Genomic DNA, 14,830 nt, shown 5'->3' with positions numbered 1-14,830 from the left:
CTAGTTCTGTGAAACATTTAGCTTTCTCTGGGAACTGTAGTTTTGTGAGATATTTAGCTTTCTCTGGGACCCTGTGAGACATTTAGCTTTCTTTGAGAAGAGTCAAACACTCAAACCACTACACCATGCTGGCTCTCACAAATGTACAAATCCCCAAACTTTATCATTGAGCCATGGGAGTTAAGGCAGCATCAAACTGTATTAGTTCTGCAGTGCACATGTAGCCAGAGTCCAACACTCAAACCACTAGGCCTGGCTGCCTCTCTGATCACAGGATTTACTGGAGGAGATTTCCAAGGGGGAAACCCCAAGTCAACCCCAAAGTGTCACTCCTCAGCCTCTGTGACCTAAAGCAAAACCACTGCTGCTGGATATAAGCCTCATTGGGGTCCTTCTTCCTCTGTTTCTTCAGAAGCCACATTTTGTTTTTAATGGGGGAGAGAGACTTTGGGATGAGTATGCCAGACAAGTTCCTAAATCAGAGAAAATCTCTTAGACCCCAGTGGGACCAATTTCTGAAGTTCATTTTGCAAAAGGCCACATAATATTACATGAAAGGGGAGCTGTATTGTTTGATGTTTCCTGGTCACTTTGAACAATGTTGTTAGCCACCTTTCATGAAGAGAAAGACAACATAGCAATTACTATAATAAACAAACAAGGCAAGGGAAAGGATTCTAAGCTTTGGGGGATCTGGCTTTGCCATCATCACAGATGATGATTATTATTTTAAAGGATTCCAGGGAATCAAGAACTACCACATACTGAGAAATATCCTGCTAAACCTTTCTTGATTATTTTTTTTCCTGTTTCAGTGTTGTGTTTCAGTGACCATTTAGTGTTGTGGTGACAGTGTTGTTTCAATGACAATTATTTTTAAGGATGTGTTTAGTACTTGAATGGGATACGGTCGCCAATGAATACCCGGGGATGTAGGCTACATTTCAAAGGAAGTAACTGGTAAACCCACCTCTGAGTAATTCCTTGTCTAAGAAAACCCTATGAAATTCATGGGGTCAACAGGCAACTTAGGGGCATGTACACACACACACACACACACACACACACACACACAATAACTGCCCATGTAGGTTTGGTTTGATTCTTCTTCTCCTTATTCTCTAAAGAAAAAGGGGGGACATATAGCCTCCCCCCCAATTATTTTAGACTAGCAAAGTGCCAAATTAGGCTCTCACTTCCCAAGGATCTCATTTTACCAAAATAATTCATCACAGCTAAAGGCTCTTCTTTGTTGGTTACGGCAACAGTTCTCTTTCCCTTGGTGAGTAAATAATTTTAACACTGCAGGGTTCCAACATTTAGATGTTTTTGCCTATAGGATCAGCTGCACTAGCGTAGCCAAAGGTTTGCCTTTAAAACTGTTTGGTCATTATAAGACATAGGGATCATTCCCACTGGAGTTTGCTGCAAAGAAGGATTCGGGGCAAATGGCTTTCGTTCCCATTTGAACCCAATTCTGATCCTCCTTGGATCGATTCCAGGAGGAAAGAAGCGGGGCACACACAAATAACCTGGGTTTCCTGACAATAGTTCCAAAGTGGGTTTTTGAGAAAAAATAGATTCTGATATGTGCCCAGTAAGTGGGAAATGCCAGATCAGAATCAGTTTTGGTTTGTTTGTTTGTTTGTTTGCAATAGAATTTAGCAATAGATTGATTTTGCAATCACTTCCCTAAATGGGAACGGCTTGGTGCCGGGTGACCAAATGGGGCCATTTTGAGGACATACTGAGGTGCGGTAAAATGCGTTTTTTCTCAGCTTCGCGTGGCCCCAAGCAGCCCCTTCCCATGCCCATAACAGGGGAGGGGGGAATGAGCCAGATAAGGTCCCAAATATTGTTGGACTGTGGTTCTCATCAGCCTTTCTAAGCATAGCCAATAGTAATGCATTATGGGAGGTGCAGTGTAACACATTTGGAGAGGCACACATTCCCCATCCCTGTTTTGGTCTCACTCAGAAATGTTGTAGCAGAGAGAGCATGGCGTCATCATCAACAGATCCTCCTTCACTATAGGCAGTTATGCTTTCCACAAGAATTACAAGAGGCTTGAAAAGTTATTTTGGCTCGATCCACACTGCAGAAATAATCCAGTTTGACACCACTTTAACTGCCATGGCTCAATGCTATGAAATTCTGGGAAGTGTCATTTTGTGAGACATTTAGTCTTCTCTGTCAGTGAGTTCTGGTGCCACAACAAACTATCTTTCCCAGAGTTCCATAGCACTGAGCCATGGCAGTTAAAGTGGTGTGAAATTGGATTATTTCTGCAGTGTGGATGCAGCCTTCATTAGAGTTTAATTCTCAGAATTTTCAAGCAAGTACTTTCACAATAGCCTTTTTGCCATATTTGACATCACTTGCTCACTCATTTATTCCTGCGAATCCAGACCACATGTTCCTCCAAACTCATGTATTCCTGTTTCTTCTACCCAATAATCTCTTTTCTTTTTCTTCGAGTATTGGTATGTAATCAGATATATACACCCTCCTTGCAGTAGAAGGTTTCCTTGGATCCATGTTGTTTCACCTGGAAAAGATAAATGGTAACAGTATCAGCTGCTGATAGTCAGTACCATTTTCCTGTATTTTCTCATGGCGCTTCCTTCTCTGCTTACTGATGATGCTTATTGATGATAAGGGACACAAGCGCCCCTGAAGTTGTTTCCACACTGCTGCATGTACTTCTGTTTTTGCCAGCACTGATGTGAAAGTGCAGAATTCTAAACATTAATAAAAACACCTCTACTTCATCAGAGCAGATGCTGAAATACTCTTTTCAATGCTCCCCTTTTGCTAAGGAGGAAGCTATACTGAAATTTAATTCACTACATAGCCATTGTGCGACTAGGATTGAAGCATCTGACAGAAGTCTATGCAAGATGTATGTGAGCTTTAAAATACAGTTGGTCCTTGTTATCCGCTGGGGTTTGGTTTGAAGACCCCACATGGATGCTCAAGTCCCATGATATATAATGGTATCCCTTATATAAAATGACAAAATCAAGGTTTGTTTTTTGGAATATTATTGTTTTGATTTTTTTAATGTTTTGCAGCCATGAATGGCTGAACCTGTGAATACAAAATCTGTGGATATGGAGGGTCAACTATACCTATTTACAAAATAACTAGTCACTTGTACAGTAGTTCACTCTTGTTTCCAATAATGAAGGAATTAACTTCACATTATGTCTGTAACTGAGACCTTTTACAGACCTGAAAGGCCAGAATGGGAACAGAGTTGGGGTGTAGTTTCCTCACAATGCACACCCGACTCTGCCCCCCAGGGCACCCTGACGCCACGTATTGCTTCACACAGTGCGTGACAGCATGGCGCGCCTCCGGTGCTGCATCCATACAATGCAGCACCTAAGGAGTGCCATATAGCTGTGCTGCCTTTTGAGGGTGCGATTCCTCAAAAGGCTGGATTGGGGCCGTGGCGTGAGGTTGCCACAACCCTGATCTGGGTAGGAAAGGGGCAGCGTCCTGTCGTGCCTTCAGGCCGGTCTGTCAAACCCTTTAATGAGATATCACTTTATCTTTATTTTGATAATATAATATAACTGTAAGACACAAGACAATGGAGAAAGGAATATCATCAGGTTCAAGTGCTGGCTCGTGTTGTGCCACATTTCTTTGAGAAATGAAGAATGTAAGGACTTACCCTAAATTTGAAGGGGCTTGGAGCCACAACTGTAACTAATTATGTTTTAAAAGTTAACTTCCCAAGCTTTGGATGCATGGGGGCAGTTTTGGCCAGGAAGAGAGGGCAACTTGTTCTTTTCTGGATACAGTTAGTACCACCATAGATGTCAGTGGGAGCAGCCAAATTGGTTGTGTGGTGTTGGCATGGCTGCTAAGTCTCTATTAACCCCATTCTGTTTCATTTGATTATTTTTCAAAAATGCAGAAAGGTTTCCAAATGACAGGGTAGAACAAATAGTGCATGAGACCATGTGTTAATTTCTAGTCAGGGGTAGAAAAAGAATGGACATGAACTACATGACTCCATGAACAAGACAAGGGGAGAAAAGGGGTGTTCCCTAATAAAACTAAAGCAACATGTGATCTACGTCTAGTGATTATACAGTACTCTGCATTACAGAGGTGATGCTGAAGAATGGGTAGGTGCACTGTCACCTCTTCCCATAACACTCCTCCTACTTGTGACTTGCAGTTGCAGTTTTTATTCCAAATAAAATATACTTCAATCATCCCCTCTCATTTGGAATTCCAGCTGTAGTACAAATTCTAATTATGATAATATTAGTTAAGCTTTGAGTTAAATCTACTAAAGTGCACAGAAGAGTGAGAGTGGTGATTGTTTAAAAAAAACAGGATGCAGTCATAGTTCTTTTGTAATCTACGAAGAAAGACAGGGAACATGAACCCTAGAGAATATGTTCTTGCGTAGTACTAGCATTTTCTTTCTGTTAGTTCAGGACAAGAAAAAAATAACACTCAAATGATTCAGAAACCATCTGCCAATGATTGTATGCAAATGTTCAGGCTTGCACAGACTGTGATTCCTTTTGAAATTATTAGGAAATATCCTTGTCCTCACCTTCCCTAAAAGTTATTTCATTATATTTTTAAACTCATACACCCCACATGCTGCTCAGAAGTATGAATAAGCATTTTGATCTTTATGCCTCTGAACAGATATCTACTTCACTGGGTATATCTTCATTCTATGGTATGGAATGCAAAGGCATAGCTGTGTTGGTCTAGAAAATCACTCTGCAAAGGGATCTTATAGCATTTTTGAGACTAAGACCCTCTACAGACCAGCAAAAAGCGGCAGCCTGTGGGCGGAGTCAGGGCTGAGCATCCTGACATTTCACACCCTAACGCCACCACCAGGGCGCCATTTTAGCACACATCGGACCACACGGCGTGCATCATGATGATGCACCTCCAGCACTACATCCAAATGGTGCAGTGTAGCCTATCATGGATTACTACCATAGTTTTTCACCATGGAATAGACATTTGCAGCCAATCTGAACATAATATATGTGCGCATTTTAAATTCTTGTGGCGTAATAGTATGCATGTTTGCTAAGATGTAATTCTCATTTGTCCATTTCTCCCTGCACATGGGATAAAGCTGTAAGACACTGAGTTCTTTCTTCTCTGCTGAAAAAGAATAGTGTCATTTGTATGGGCCAAATCCTACTGTCGACCTCAATTAGAGTAGATCCACTGCATCAATGAGATGCATCTGTGTTGACTCAGCATTCATCAATTAACTTAGTGAGACTAACCAAGACAATTTAGATCCATGGGTCATTCAAGGATTTGGCTTAATCCATGTTGTTGTACAACTTTCTTGGTGTTTACTGACACTTTGTGGCAACATGACAAGATCCAGTACTGTATCTGGTTTCATTCCAACATTCCTGGAAGATAAAAGTGCTTCACCAATTAAAGTGAAACATGTACCTAATCTTGAACTTCCTCCATTGTTCCCAGGCACAAAAATGGTAAATAAAATAATCTCACCAATATAGTGTTTTTATTAATGTTTATACAGAATAGATTGCAGATATAGAGACAGCAGATAAAGCTGCTATTAGTAGGAAGTGTTTCTCTGAGGCTGCATCCACACTGCAGAAATAATCCTGTTTCACACCACTTTAACTGCCATGGCTCAGTGCTATGGAATTCTGAGAACTGTAGTTTGTTGTGGCACCAGAGCTTTCTGACTGAGAGAAGGCTCAATCTTTCACAAAACTACAATCCCCAGAATCCCATAGCATTGAGCCATGGCAGTTAAAGTGATCTCAAACTGGATTATTTCTGCAATGTGGATGTAGCCTAAGTCACTCTCACATGTACTCTCTAAAACAAAATATAATACATACAGAAGAGTTAGAATGAAGCACTTCTTCCTCAGGAAAAGGAAAGTCTGAAGAATGAGATAATGATAATTCCATGTTTTTTGTGTGTGTATGGGAGGGGGGTTGCCCCCATAAAGTTGAAAGTTTTCAATTTTTCCCCAACTGATTTTTGCCTTATTGAAATGATAGCTTTCTTGTGACAGAAATGGCTGGCCTAGTATTAAAGAGAACTGGTTTTGGAATCTCATACCTCTTGCACTTCAAGATGAAAGTTTGATCAGATTTTTTTTGGCCTGCTGGTATCTAAAACCTCTAAACTTGTCCAGTCATGGAGCTCTGGCCTGATATGTTTCTAGCAACCCACCCACCCAACCAAATGTTATAAATTACTGGTAACTCATGATTTTCTGCATGAAAAGACATTTCAAAAGGCTTTCAGTCTGAAGGGATGTCAGGAGTCACACCTCAGGATGGTGAAAGCATGAAATACCGTTAACAAATCTGAGTTGCAGAAAAATGGCTGTTCATTATTCAATTCATGGGATGATGAAAACAGTTCCTGGAACCCACAGTAACTGGCTGGTACAATTCCAAATGGCTGCAGGAGCAAGCTATGATTATATTCTTTTTATATATATTCTTAGTAGTTTAAATATATTTAACAATTTAATACATTTTATTAAACATGTGTTGTTGTTGTGTGCCTTCAAGTCTATCATGGGCTTTTTTGGGGCATGATTTGTTCAGAGGAAGTTTGCCATTGCCTTCCCCTGAGGCTGAGAGGCTGTGACTTGGCTAAGGTCAGCCAGTGGGTTTCATGGCTGAGTTGGGAACCAAAACCTGATCTCCAACACTCAAACCATTATGACACATTGACTGTCTATTAAACACATATACATGTAAAATCTTTTCCATTTTTAACAACAAACCTACAAATGCCTTACTTTGTCCACTTGTCTACCTCCAGGTTCTACAACACAATATTACATTGGATTTTCACTTACTTGTTGGATTTTTTTTTTAATTATTGGAATGTTGTTGGCATGACTTGTTGGAGTGACTATAGCCCACTAAATTCTGGTGGCCATCTGGTGAAAGATTAGTGGATTTGCATCAACCATGCCCCTGATCAATGCACAACCATGGAGCCCAGGTCACATGGAGAATAGTTCGCTGTCATATTGATGACGTTAATATGATCTCACTTCACAGACTGATTCATACATATTGTGAGCCAAGAAAGAAGATCGACTGGCATGCTGCTACACTCTGTAAAGAACACCCTGTACTAGAATCTGTAAAGAATACCCTGTACTAAGAACTCTTTGGGATTTTATTAAGTGTAAATAACAATTTTCTCATAAAATTTCTGTGATTTATGTGCTGAACTGGAACCAGGATAAACGACAAATGCCTGTAAAACATTAGCCTAAATCCAATTACGAATCCCAAATAGAGCAAAACCAGCATATTGTAGTAGTGGTTTAATCATTGGACTACTACGCTGGAGACCAGGGTTCAAATCCCCACTCAGCCATGGAAACCTTGGACAAGTCACATTCTCTCAGCTTCAGAGGAAGGCAAAGGCAGTCTGCTTCTGAACAAATCTTGCCAAGAAAATCCCTATGATAGGATCACCGTAAGTCAAAAATGACTTGAAGGCACACAACAACAACAACAACAACAACAGTTCTGTATATCCATTTGAGTTAATAGATCTTCTCAAGTTGGAACCAGCAATTAAATCTAAATTTATTTTCACTTCAGGGACCAAATGCCATATTAATATTTGGAATTTATTCCAAAAGGAGACAGGCCCTTTCAGCAGCTTGATAACTACACCAGTGTAGTCATATTCCTTAACAAGAGCAGAAAGTCCAGACAGAACAAACATGGTTCCCAAACGCACATGGATTCTGATTCTTATTCCTATTACCGTATATACTCAACTATAAGTCAACCTCATGTATAAGTCAAGGGCAGGTTTTGGGGACAAAATTATGGCTTTTGATATGACCATTGGATAAGTCAAGGGTAAAACTTAGAGACATGCAACAAAGGATTTAAATGATGAAGCAAAGGAAAACAATGCCAAAAAACCTACAAAATTATGGCAGGCATAACTGTTTTGGCTCACATTAATGTGAGATGGGGGGAGGAGAATAAATGAGAAGAAAGAAGCAAAATGGTGCATCAGATCAGGTTGCTTCCTGACACTTATCCAAAATCAGGTCACTTAACCACATCACACCTTGTTTTGATTGTACTCTTTTATACCTTCCAAGAAAAAGAAATAACCCTTTTTCTTCTTTTCAAAGTACCTGAATGTTCTTAGTATTGACTTTTTTCCTGCTGTTTGATTAAGAATTTTGTTTGAAGGTTTTACATTCTTACACTAAGAAAAGTTGTCAGCTTTATATTTTTAAAAATGACCAGCTCTCTCCTACTTAACCTTCTCTGTCATTAGAACATTGTTACTCAAAGTGATGGTCCAGGGATTAAGACTATTGTTTCAGCTAATGGCTAGTAGGCCCTGGAGAGGTTTAATTGAAAAAATCAACTACGTACTGTATAGGCAGTGGGCAGAAATATGGTACTTGTCCTAGGCCAGGGACGTAGCCAAGGAGGGGGATCTTGGGATCCGGACCCCCCCCCCCCTCCCAATAGAAAAAAGAAGGGCGTGTGCCGCCGCGCCCCTGCCCCCAACCCCCATAATAAGGGTGGCACTTAATCTGGCCCCCCCCCCTTCCTAAAATCCTGGCTACATCTCTGCCTAGGCACATGAGGGTAGGGAATACTGATAGTCTTAGAAAAAGTTTCTTTATTCATAAATCTGACAGCTTGACAAAACTTTAGAAAGATGCTTAAACTAAGAACATTATCACACAAGGAAGGTAAACTCGAACTTCCACTGGATAATTATACCTTTGCTTGGGTCTCACTGCACAACACCATTGCTCTCCTGGTTTTCTCCCACTGAGGAGTGTTGTGAAACCCCTTTTCTATACAAATATTAAAAAAAACCTGCTAATGACTGCCTTTTCTACAACTGTCCTGTTTTAATTTGCAGTGTAGAAGTTACATTTCACTTTAATGGTGAATTTGGGTGGTCACGGTTGGTTAGTGGCTGTACTCTGGGTGGGAAAATGTTATCGAGGGATGAAGGGAAAGGGAGAGTGGACATGACCACCGCTTTCAGGCGGTCTGTAACGTGCCATAGATAAAGACACCAGTCATATCAATGAAGTTGACCACGTTTCTGCTACAAATAAGACAATCATGCTACTCTGTACATACCCTCCTCAAAAAAACCAAAAAACTACCCATGCACTGCAATTGTGTTTAAGGGAAGCCACACATTTGCACACAGCTGCATTTGGCTGAAAGGAAGAACATAAAGGAAAACACAGGATTGTATTGTAATGGTTTGGGAAGAACACTGTCTAGAATGTGAAGAACTGTGAATTTGTAGAAAGGTTACTGTTGAAAATACTCCATGTGGGAAATCCAGCTGCCTGCCATGACTGAGAAGGCACTGAAGATGCTGTGTGACTCGCACAGATGTTGTTGATGCCCTATTTACTAAGATTTTTTTTAGAAGTAGTAAGGCTCTCCACATGTTGTTGGATTGCCGCACCTTTCCCCCCTCCACAGCTATGGTGTTTAGAGATTAAAGCAGTCCAGTAACACTTTAGTCCCATGGTGGTGAATCTATGGCACATGTGCCCTCTCTGGCATGCAAAGCCATCTCTGTGGGCACACAGAGACAGTTGAAGGCATGGGAGCATGGGGAAAGAGGAGCCCCCACTCCCCATGCCTTTAACTGTCTCCGGGAAAGTCAGTCCCACCCCCAGAAGTCTCTGGGGAAGTCCCACCCCCCGGAAGTCTCCCCCCAGTGTGGGAAAAACCATTGCGTTGGGCACTTGGTCTCTAAAAGGTTCACAATCACTGCTTTAGCCCATGCTAGGTTACTTTAAAATTACTTTCAGGCTGTATGTATAAAATGTATATGAAACATAAATGAATTTTGTGTTTAGACTTGGGCTCCATCTCTAAAATATCTCATTGTGTACATTTATATTCAAATATAGGTATTCCAATATCCAAAGAAGTCCAAAATCCAAAACACCTTTGGTGGCAAGTGTTTTGAATAAGGGACTCAGCCTTCAATAAGTCTGAAGCCCCAAGATTTCTCCAATGGTTGTACTTTAATATTTGAAAAGGTTACAGTAATTGAGAGCCTCTTAACTCAGTTCCAAGAAGACACTCTATTTCACAATGGTTTTTTCTGTGAACAAAAGAAAGAAATAATAGAGTAGGTTTTCTTCTCATGCCAAGTATTCTGTCACAGTGTCCACTTATTAACTTTGTATTTCCGCAGACCTCTCCAAATTTGTTCAGTGGCCTCTGTTTTAAAGTCATTTCATTTTTCTTCTAAGTATTCATTTAAGGTTTTGCATTAGTAACAGAGAAGACATAAACAATTTTTATCCATTCCAAAACTATATGGTGTTGAGCTTAAAGGATTGTTTTTTATATACTGGAAGATGACTACTAGAAGATGAAAGACAAGCACATATCATGTTAATTTTTTGCCTGTCATGAAAAATTGAAAGGGAAGTGCAATGTTATTGCAGACCTAACTTTATTTCCAGAAAATATTTGGCTAGTTATTGCTTTATTTTCAGTAAATGATGTGATCATTAGTACAATGATAGCTTGAAAATTCCAGAATTACTGAATCTTGTCCATGTTAACTAGGATATCAGCTACGTAGCACCTTTGAGATTAACTGTGCAAAAGAAGTTGTAGCACCAGCTGTCATAGACTTCGTCTGCTTCCTCAGATGCATGGAGTGAACTCATGTCCAAGAAGGACCTTTATAATCAGATTATATGAATGGCCATAGAAATGCAAAACTTGTGGGTATGGTGATGAAGTGGTAAGTTTAGTTTTAACTATGGTCATTGAGGGACAAATAAAGGTGAAAAGATGTTGCATAAGGCCAGGATGAGTGGAAGACCATATTAATGGTGGAGGAAGTTTGAAAATACATATGTCGTGTGCAAGCTACAAACCAGAAATGAGATGTGCTAACACCCTTTTGAGGCTGGGATGTTAACCAGTGTTCTAATGTGTGTAGTGTGTCAGGAAGCCATTGTCTCCATTCAACCCACTGTTGATGGGTTGGAGTTTATGGGTATATTCCAATTCAGCTGTTTCTCTTCCCAGTCATGCTTTATAGTTTTTTTGTTCAAGGTCCCCTGTCAGAATATGGCCTAGTTACTATTATAGAATAATTGAGCTACTTATTATTAGGCCCCTTCTGTGGTGGTTGTGTATGCTACATATATTGTCTTCATTCTGGTCTTTATCACACACACACACACACACACACACACACACACACACACACACAGAGTTTAAAAACAGGTCCTTGATGATTCTGAAGAACTTGGGTCAAAGATGTTGGAAGGACTGTACAGTGGGCCCTAGTTATTCTCTGGGGTTTGGTTCCAGAATCCCTCGTGGATAACAAAATTGGTGGATGCTCAAGTTCCATTAAATACAATGGCCGAGTAAAATGCTGTCTTGTCTATAAAATAGCAAAATCAAAGTTTGCTTTTTGAAATTTATACATCTCCCCCTCTATCCGGGGGAGAAAGAGGTGGCCTCTATCCGCCCCTGTCTCCCAATCTGTACAGCCCCTAAATCAGTTTTTCCAAGAAAAAAGAAGAATCTCTCTGCTCAGCCAAATTGCATCTATGATGCTACTTGTGTGCGTTTTCTTCTATTTTACTCACTAGTGCAGTTTATTATGGCAATGGCAATAGCAAGTATATTTCTATAGCACTTATCAGTGAACTAACACTCTCTAAGTGGTTTACAATGTATAAGCCAATTGCCCCCAACAAGCTGGGTACTCCAGTCTATGAAATGATGGAAGGCTGAGTGGACCTTGGAGCTCTCCTGTAGGATCGAACTTACAACGTTGTGGCTGTAGTACAAGCATTTACCCACTGCACTACCAGGGCTCTTGACATTTATTATGTTTATTAGCCAAACTGTATATAATGTAACTAGATGAGTTTTATTTTTCTATTTCACCCTCATTCTTAACATATGCTTTAACTAGTCAACAGTTGAAGTACTGAATGTTTAACTGTAAATGTTGTTTTTTCTTTAACTAGTCATATTTTTCATTAACTTCATTAAACTTTGTTAAATATGGCTGTACATTTTCAAACCCATCTAAAAAATCATTAAAGTTCTGCTTGCATCTGCAGCCAGTTAACAGTGTGGTTCCATACAATATTCTGGTTCAAATATTACTGAATTTACATTTGCAAAACAGATGTTGTGTAGCTGAGCAGAAGGAATGTTCCCTCTACAACTGAATAACTTTCTGTTCTAAAGAAACAATAGAGTAAAATCTTAGAATAAACTAAAATGCCTCACAGATAAGAGCAAGCTATAGATCTCTCCAGAACTTTTATTCATTATAGCTACTGAATGAAATGCAGATGGGAATAGTATTCTGTACCTAGTACTAAGTATGACGTACAATTCTATTATGAAGCAGAAGGTAGAAGTAAAAAGAAGTAAAGGAGTAAATCAGTTTTTCTTTGAATGAGTCATTCTACTCAGCCACACTGCAATGCATGCTGGCAAGTGGGTGTGGGTTTATTATTATTATTTATATTTCATTGTCCAGCCCAGCTGAGGGTGTGTCTGTTTCAGTCAGGTTTTTCCTTCATGTAGCCTTAAATAAAAACATTACTTTGGTGTTTTAAATAAATGCTCCTTTCATTCACTTCTGCCATTATTGTTGTTTTTTTTTTTACAAAAAAACCTCCTCTTGTAAGTAACAGAAAAATGCATCATAAATGCATCATATATTTAAACAGTGTACAGTTCCTGGAATGAATCATCAGCTCAGGCTAAAGAAAGTAGTGTCAGGATCTTGTGAGGAGGTATTTTTGGTGCTGCTGTAACTTGCCCAACTGAACAAGGAAGACAGAGAAATCCATCATGGGAGCGCTAGAGTTTTTCTATATGTACTCTGTCATGTGTGTCAGTCAACAGCTACTACTTGGACAAGTTTCTTCACTCAGCTCTGCTTTTTCAACTCTGAGGGCCTTGGCTTGTGGCTGCATTCACATGTGGGCCACAAGAGTGTGGTGGAATCTCCTTCTTTTGGAAGTTTTTAAACAGAGGCCAGATGACCATCTGTTGGGAGTGTTTTGATTATGTATTCCTAATTTTGATTGCTGCATGGCAGGGGATTGGACTGGGCAGCCCTTGTAGCCTCTTCCAACTCTAGGATTCTATGATTATATAATATGCTTGAAAATTCATGGTCACACAGACACTCTTTCCATGCACACATTTATTTATTGGATTATTGGATTTATATACCACCTTTCTCCCAAAATGACATACAAGGCAGTTCAGTATACACCTGTCTTGGGATGCTGGAAAAATCTGTATGGAATCTTTTTATTTATTTATTTATTTTTTTGGTCATCCATTTTTTGATGTTCCAAGAAACCAAATGTTACAACTGGCCAGCCGAGAACCTACAAGGCACAGCATCATCAATCATCAAATAACTGCTGAAATTTACATACATTCTTCTGTAACAGTATACAGTGCTTTTAAATGTTTCCATACCTTGATGCACAGTCTCCCATTCGTCACTGTCTTGCCAATCCTTCTCCTCTGTCCTCTCCAGCTCTCCCACTAAGACGTCTTCCTGAGCCGGTTGTGAGATACGCGCTCATTATTCATTCCATTTGACACATGTGCACTTTTCAAAGAACCAAAGTGTTTCCTTTACATCTTCACATCTATTCCATCATGCTTCTGATATGAAAATTGTTGTCTTCACTTAATTCCTTTACTGAAGTGCCAGCGGCTGGATGTTTGACAGACAGACAGATTGTTATCATTTTTTGCCAGTAGATGTCTTTGTGCAACTTGGCTTATACAGTAATTCTAAATTTAAAATCAAGCTCACTCACCTCACATCAGCACAAAACCAACCATGATTAGTAGAGGGGAAATTTTCAATGCAGAGTCTCTGTCTTGTACTGCTGCATGGCGTTGGTCGACTGAGACATGAATCCTGTAAAAAAGGAAACGAAAAAATAACAATGATTAGTTTGCTTCTGTCTCATTGACTTCAATTTCTTACTGCATCAACCCAACAATGTAACAATGCTGTATTGCTCCTGGAGCAAAAATTCATATGAAACTTTTGTACTCTGAACATAAGCTTTTCTTGCAAACACATTTTCTTAAAATAAATGATATTCATGTATGAAATTTTTGTGGTCTGAATATAATCTTTCTTGCAAACAACACCTTCTTTGCAGGTGGAGGCCTTGGAAGGATGTTTTGTTAAATTCAATGGGTCACCTAAATTATTTCAGCAAATGTTTTAGACTTATGGCATTATATAAATAAACATTAATAATAATAATTAATAATTTTAGTATATGTAAAATATGTCCTTTACTGAGGTACATTCACACAATAAGAATATTTACAAATATGTACAAAAATTTAAAGAAATCTGTGCAAAAAATGGGGAAGTGGGTTGATGGCAGAGCAGATTTATGCATCTAGACAGAACACTTGTGGGACAGACTAAGGGTGATTTGTGCATCTCTCTCCTAACCTCTAGCAATCTCCACTCAGATTATTTTAAATGTGGGTAAACTCCAATCCTGAAAATTTATTGTCCTCCTATTGTTCCAAAAAGCTAAACTAAAGACTTGTGGGAGGGAAAGAACATTTGTCACACAGGCATTCAAGAGCCAGTGTAGTACTGATTTTAGGCCATTGTTGTATGTATGTATACATTTATTGATACTTTTCCTATTTGAGATTTTGATGATCCTTTCTTACTGCTTTGCTAGAGAATCTGTTGAAATTAAAAGACAATAGTATAATTACCATTTAAA

The sequence above is a fragment of the Sceloporus undulatus genome, chromosome 3 (assembly GCF_019175285.1).
Source record: "Sceloporus undulatus isolate JIND9_A2432 ecotype Alabama chromosome 3, SceUnd_v1.1, whole genome shotgun sequence".
NCBI lineage: Eukaryota > Metazoa > Chordata > Lepidosauria > Squamata > Phrynosomatidae > Sceloporus > Sceloporus undulatus.
The sequence above is the reverse complement of the archived record's forward strand: the minus strand, read 5'-3'. Positions refer to the sequence as shown.